Source organism: Fukomys damarensis, unplaced genomic scaffold (genome assembly GCF_012274545.1).
Source record: "Fukomys damarensis isolate Sample0158 unplaced genomic scaffold, DMR_v1.0_HiC HiC_scaffold_1, whole genome shotgun sequence".
NCBI lineage: Eukaryota > Metazoa > Chordata > Mammalia > Rodentia > Bathyergidae > Fukomys > Fukomys damarensis.
Genome location: NW_022900913.1, coordinates 36,801,089 through 36,807,130, shown reverse-complemented (window position 1 = coordinate 36,807,130; position 6,042 = coordinate 36,801,089). Strand labels below are relative to the sequence as shown.

The 6,042-nt window shown below is 39.8% G+C and overlaps 1 pseudogene; it reads right to left on the bottom strand.

The window, feature by feature from the left end:
- Positions 1 to 1,160: 1,160 nt before the first annotated feature.
- On the bottom strand, positions 1,161 to 2,903 carry LOC104876137 (annotated as a pseudogene).
- Between the last annotated feature and the right edge of the window lie 3,139 nt (positions 2,904 to 6,042).

Below are 6,042 nucleotides of genomic sequence, written 5' to 3'. Positions count from 1 at the left end.
CTATGGACACATAGTCACAGAAAGTGTACAAAGACTCACCTGTGGGGGGAAAAAAGCTAACAAGTAAAACTCTGTGTTGAATTGAGGAAATCAGAGTTTATTTGTAAAACAACAGTTTGAATCGGCATATGATATCTGTGTCCTACTTTGGTTTTGTGTTGTGTTTAGTTTGTTTGTTGACACATTTTTATCTACAGGTGTATTTGTAGTTTATGGGAAGACCCAGGCTAGTTTACAGAATACCAGAAAATAAAAGCTGGTTCTATGGGGATGTATTTAAGCATTAAAAAAATGTAAGTAGCTATATATTGGACTTTGTGTTTAAATTCTTCCTAGAAAACTTCCATGTTAGTTTGGTCTGGTTGCCTTAGAGACCAGTGGCACCTGCCATTCTGTAACATTATTCCATGTTTCTTGAATCTACCCTTCTCTTGTTTTGATTTGCCTCTTAATTTTGTTAAAGCAAGTTTTATTTTATTTTAATTTATTTTTTTGTGGTAAGACCACTTAACATCAGATTCACCCTCCTAACACAGCACAGTATGTTTTTCTTTGTCATCTATATAGATGTAACACATCTGACAAGCTTTTGTGTAGGATGTTAGCCTTTAGACAGATGTGAAATAATGCAATGAAGGTAAAGAAAAAATTACCTGGAAGGAAATACCATTAATAAATCCCAGGAATCTGAGTTATACATACATGCTGTGAGTATGGAGGAAAGATATAATGAAAGAGTTGAAAAACTGATTGAGAAACCATGGAAGATGGTTTAGTGGGAGGAAGTTAATTGGGAGTCCAAATGCTGAGATATAGAATTTGAAACAGGTACAGATTAACATATATTTATATCAAAGGTCACCAGTAGAGAGAATACCTCACAGTTTAAGGAAAGAAAACCCTTCTACCCAAATAAATAGAACAGTAAGTTTGGGGAAAATTAAGTTAATTCTTTAATTTTTTTTAAATGATTTAGACTTCACCACTGGAAGCAAACTAAATAGAAACCTTACAATAGCCTTAGGTAAACTAAGCCGGGACAGAAAGGGCCTAGGGGCTAATCCTTAACATGACACTTTCCAAACAAAGACTTCCACAGTGCTCCTGGCACACTGGCTCAGCAAAAGGGGACACTGAAGTCACCTTGTTGCCATTCTCTACTAGCCAGCATCATTATCCTTGCCTTGCCTACCCTTCTGTTTGTGGCCTGAGGCAAAGTCATCAGTCTTCAGTGGCAAAATTCTATTTCTCTGCCATCTTGTATGGTTGCAGCTTCACAGACAGTGGCTCCCATGTGCCCTGTTCTGTCCACCAAGGCCACTGTCTCACCATTTACACCCCAAATCTCACAGTTTTCCTGTGTGTATTTGGACCAAAGGGAGGCAAGTAGACCTGTGGTGGATTAAGGGATGAAGTTTGACCTGCAGAGACTGGCAACAGGTCCATATAGGCATTGTTCAACAACACTCATACTCTTGGAGTTTTCTGTCAAGGCATGGGCTCCAACCATCTCAGAGGTTCCATTTTCTAGCACCAACTGAGGGTTGAAGAGCACATTGTAACATACTTGCATAGCACTCTGGAGGTATCATTCTACCTGGAAGAGAATCACTTTGTTGCTTCCCTGAGGAGAATGGTGCAAGCCGTGGGGTCTTTACATTCAGTGATGGAGGTAAATGATTCATGCCCAATTTTCTTGATTTCCGTCAGACCTCCTCTTGCTCTAACATCATCTTTCCTCGTTTCCTCTGGTGGACTGACTATCACAGTCCCACAAGCTCTAGCAATGAGATGTTTGCCTGTCTTCCAGAGCCTGTGGATAGCTGTGATACTGGCCTATATGAGGCGGTGCAGATCTAAAGCTGAGACACCCTTTTCTGTGATGACCAAATCAAGAGTCAATTGGATAATGTCCTCAGAGAGTTGCTAGATGTATTTTTCTTCCATTTGGAGGATTTGGGTGGTCTTCCTCCCATGTAATCCAATGACAGCCTGGCTTTCTCTTTTCTCATATCCCAGGGAATAATTCAGCAGCACAGTGGGAAGGTCCCTCATACCATGCTACATTTGTGGATGGGTCACATGCTTATTAATCATGACTCCACTTGAAACACATAAGTCTTCAGTGATGCCCCAGGTATCTTTTCCACTCATGCATGTCTTTTTTTTGTTTTGTTTTGTTTTCTTTGAGACAGGGTCTCACTATGCAGTTGAGACTGACCTGGAACTCACTGTGTAGCCCAGGCTGGTCTCGAACTCACGGCGATCCTCCTGCCTCAGCCTCCCGAGTGCTGGGATTTCAGGCGTGCACCACCACGTCCAATTTCCAATCAGGTATTTCTTGATGTCAATCTTCTTGCAACAATTCTTAAACTGTATGGTCTTGAAAGTGTCCAGAACAATGTTGCAAGCCAAAGAGGAAACAGATTGCTTTGATAGTAATGGAGCCATTGATGGTGTTTAACATCATATCACAGTTATTGACATCAACGGGTACTGATTTTCTAGATTACAGTGCTGATCGTATCATCCAGTCCCTTGTGGTCAGCACTGATCACCACCATTGAGTGTATCTGCTGACCTTGTAAGTGCTCAACAACAGACAACATCTTTCCCATAAGAATAATTACTGATGTGGTTCCATCCTCAAACCCTTCATCCCATGTCCAGCTAATTACAATTCATGAACTTGGCCCCTGAATGCTGGACTTGAACCTATTGAAAAATGTCATTACCAGTGTTGGTCATCATGATGCTTCCCATTGGGTTCAAAAGCATCTTCAACATATGTTTGGATCCCACCATATTTAAATCATATCTGCAATGGCCTCAGCAGCATTAATGTTTCCAGATTGAACTTTTCTTCCAGTTTCACATCTTGCATGCTGGCTGAGCACAAGCATACAATCACGGTGGTGCAATGCAGAGCAGGGTACTCAGAACTGGGGAACAAGCAGAACCCTATGGAAAGCAAGAGAATAAGAGACCAGGAAAGGGGGCCAGGATTTAGCTCAGCGGTTCGGTGGCCTGCCTTGCAAGCGCAAGGACCCAAGTTCAATCCCCGGTACCAAAAAAAAAAAAAGAGAGACCAGGAAAGACAAGGTCAATTCTTGATGTAAGAGGCTGAGTTGCTAATATAGTTTTAGACATATGGCTTCTATTCCATAATGTTTATTTGATTTCTACTAAGATAATTAAATTGATAATAATTATATCTCAACTCCTGTTTTCCCAGCACCAAAACAGGTTTGAAGTTGGGCATATTCAAGTACAAAAAAAGGTGAACAATTATAGGAATACTATATATTCCTATATGTGTCTATTTCTGCGGGTTTTGCACAATTGAAGGTGTTGAGCCCAAAGTTTTAGTTGATCAATAAATTTATACTTTCTTAAAACATATTTTTGCTCTGGCTAAACCAAAGATTTTTCTCTTGAAATTACACTTGTAATTCAGTCAGACATGGTGTAATCCCTAAGTTACATTTGGTGTAATCCCTAAATTTCCATTTGGTGGAAACATTAGGACCAATGACCCAGTCCCCAGTGAAGATAATGCTCAGTTATTTTGGGACCTAAGTGCAGGCAGCAGGCTCTGCAATTTAGCATCTCTTGCCATCACAGCAGGATGCTGATTGGTTTGCTACTGAAAAAGAAAATGCCATCTACAGAATAATCAATTCTATTTCTTTATTGGTGGGCAAGAGGGGATCTGCTACTTTCCCAGCTTCATGTGGAAGAAAAGACAAAGTTACATCCTTCCAACTTGCCCCTTGTCATGCTCTTCTCCCCACCACAAGAACCAGAGAGGATTCTGGGTAAGCTGCAGCAGGGCAGTAGTTAGGGCAGGGGAAGAGAGTCTTAATTACCTTGGACTCTGGAGTCACTTACAATTCACTGCCACCTTCCTCTTTTGTTGAACCCAGCACAACTGTGCTGATCTCTGGGGCATTTAAAAAAGAATCAGAAGTATGGCCATTGCTTGCTGCTGGTATTACTTTTGCTTTATTTCTCATTGTCTTTATTTGGGTTTTGCAAGAATCATTTGAAGTAGTTAGGAAGAGTGTTGTTCACAACATGAAAATAGGTTCTGCTTAAATTTAGTCCATAAGTGCATCACCTCTAGGTCTAATTTTAGAAATTAACAGCTGAAACAAAATTATTCTGTGTGTTTGTTTATTCCCAACTTTTGTCCAAAGTAATATGTATTTTATTTAGACTTTTAGGAAAATAAACCACATTTAAAAACTCATCTAAATGACTGGATTTACAAAGTCTATAGAAAAATTGAAGCTGTGCTTTTACAAGTTAGTCAAAGAGCCGGGGGTGTAGCTCAGTGGTACCACACCTGCCTCACAAGTGCAAGGTCCCAAGTTCAATCCCTGGTACCCAAAAAACAAACAAACAAAAAAAGAGATTGGAAATCCAGGCTAATGGCTTTAGATGATTCCATAGACAGCCCCTTGTGGAAATGCCTAAAGAAATGAGTGAAAAAGAATGAGAAACTCCATTGGTGGGAGTGCAGACTGGTGCAACCACTATGGAAGTCAATATGGAGACACCTCAGAGAGCTGGGACTAGAGGTTCCATTTGACCCAGCCTCCCCTCTGCTGGGTATCTTTCCAAAAGAATTAAAGAATCATATCACAGTGATATATGTGCACCTATGTTTATAGCGGCACAGTTTGTAATAGCTAAAACTTGGAAGCAGCCCATTTGCCCATCATTTGGAAAGTGGATCAAGAAGATGTGGTTTTTCTATAAAATGGAATACTACTCAGCCATAAAGAATGAGAAATCAGATTCATTCCTGAGTATATTGAGAATATACTCCTAAGTGAAATAAATAAATTACACATGTGTAAATACCAAATAGTTTCTCTGGTGTGAAAAACTATAATAGTACATAAGATCCTAATGAGATAATCGACTGTTAAATAGTAAAGAAAAAAAATGAGAAAATGAAAAAATGGAAATAAAGTGTTTGTAAAAGGGGAGGGGAGGAGGGGGTGAAGGGAGGGCAGGGACAAGGGGAAAAAATGAGAACCAAGACCTGTCATGAAAAGGTACAAGATCCCAATGATGAAGGTAACTGTACTGTATACCTAAAATGTACCAATAAACTCAATGAAAAAAAAACATGAATGAGAAACTAGTCATTTATAGCTAAATGGATGCATACTGAGGCCATACTCTTAAGTGAAATAAATAGGACACACGTGTATAGAATAGTTTCTCTGGTGTGAAAAACTAAAAGTGTAAATAAGGTTCAAATTGTATAATTGATAGTGTGAAATAAGAAGAAAAAGGGTAAAGGAGTAGGGGAAGTGGGAAGGGAGGGGAAAGGAAACAAGGGAAAAGAAAAAATATGAGAGAAGGAAGAAATGGAAACGAAGTCTTTGTAAATAGGGGAGGTTGGAGGGGTGAAGGGAGGGCAGGGGAATGAGGAAAAAATAAGAACCAAGATCTGTCGTGTAAAGGTACATGATCCCAATACTGAATGTAACGACTGTATACCTAAAAAGTACCAATAAACTTAATGAAAAAAAAAAGAAAAGAAATAAGAGTGCACAGATGGGAGTGTGAAGGCCCTGTATGACACATTTGAGGACTACTGATCTGGCAGATGTTCATTCTAGACCATCTCTATGACTTGTCAGTACCCGGGGTTGTGATGCTTCGCATCTTTCAGATTACTCCCACCAAGCATTTGGAGCAGTAGAAGGTGTTCGAGTAGAGAAGTAACAAGTTAAAAGTTTTCCAGGCCAGTGAGTGACACATCAATTCTGAGCACAAGAGATCTTGCCGTCACAAATGCTATCAATGTTAAAGGTAGTTTAATCCCTGGGGACAGTGCAAGAGAGTGTGGAGACAACACTCACATCAATCTGAGAAGGTGATTAGAATTGACATGATTTTTTTCACTTCTGGCCCAAGGAGAAAACCTAACATTGACAGTGTAAGTAACTTGTCTAGAGCAATGTTCTGCATTAACATCAGAGAGGGGAGTATTACTCCCCAGTTCTGAATCTCTTTTCATTA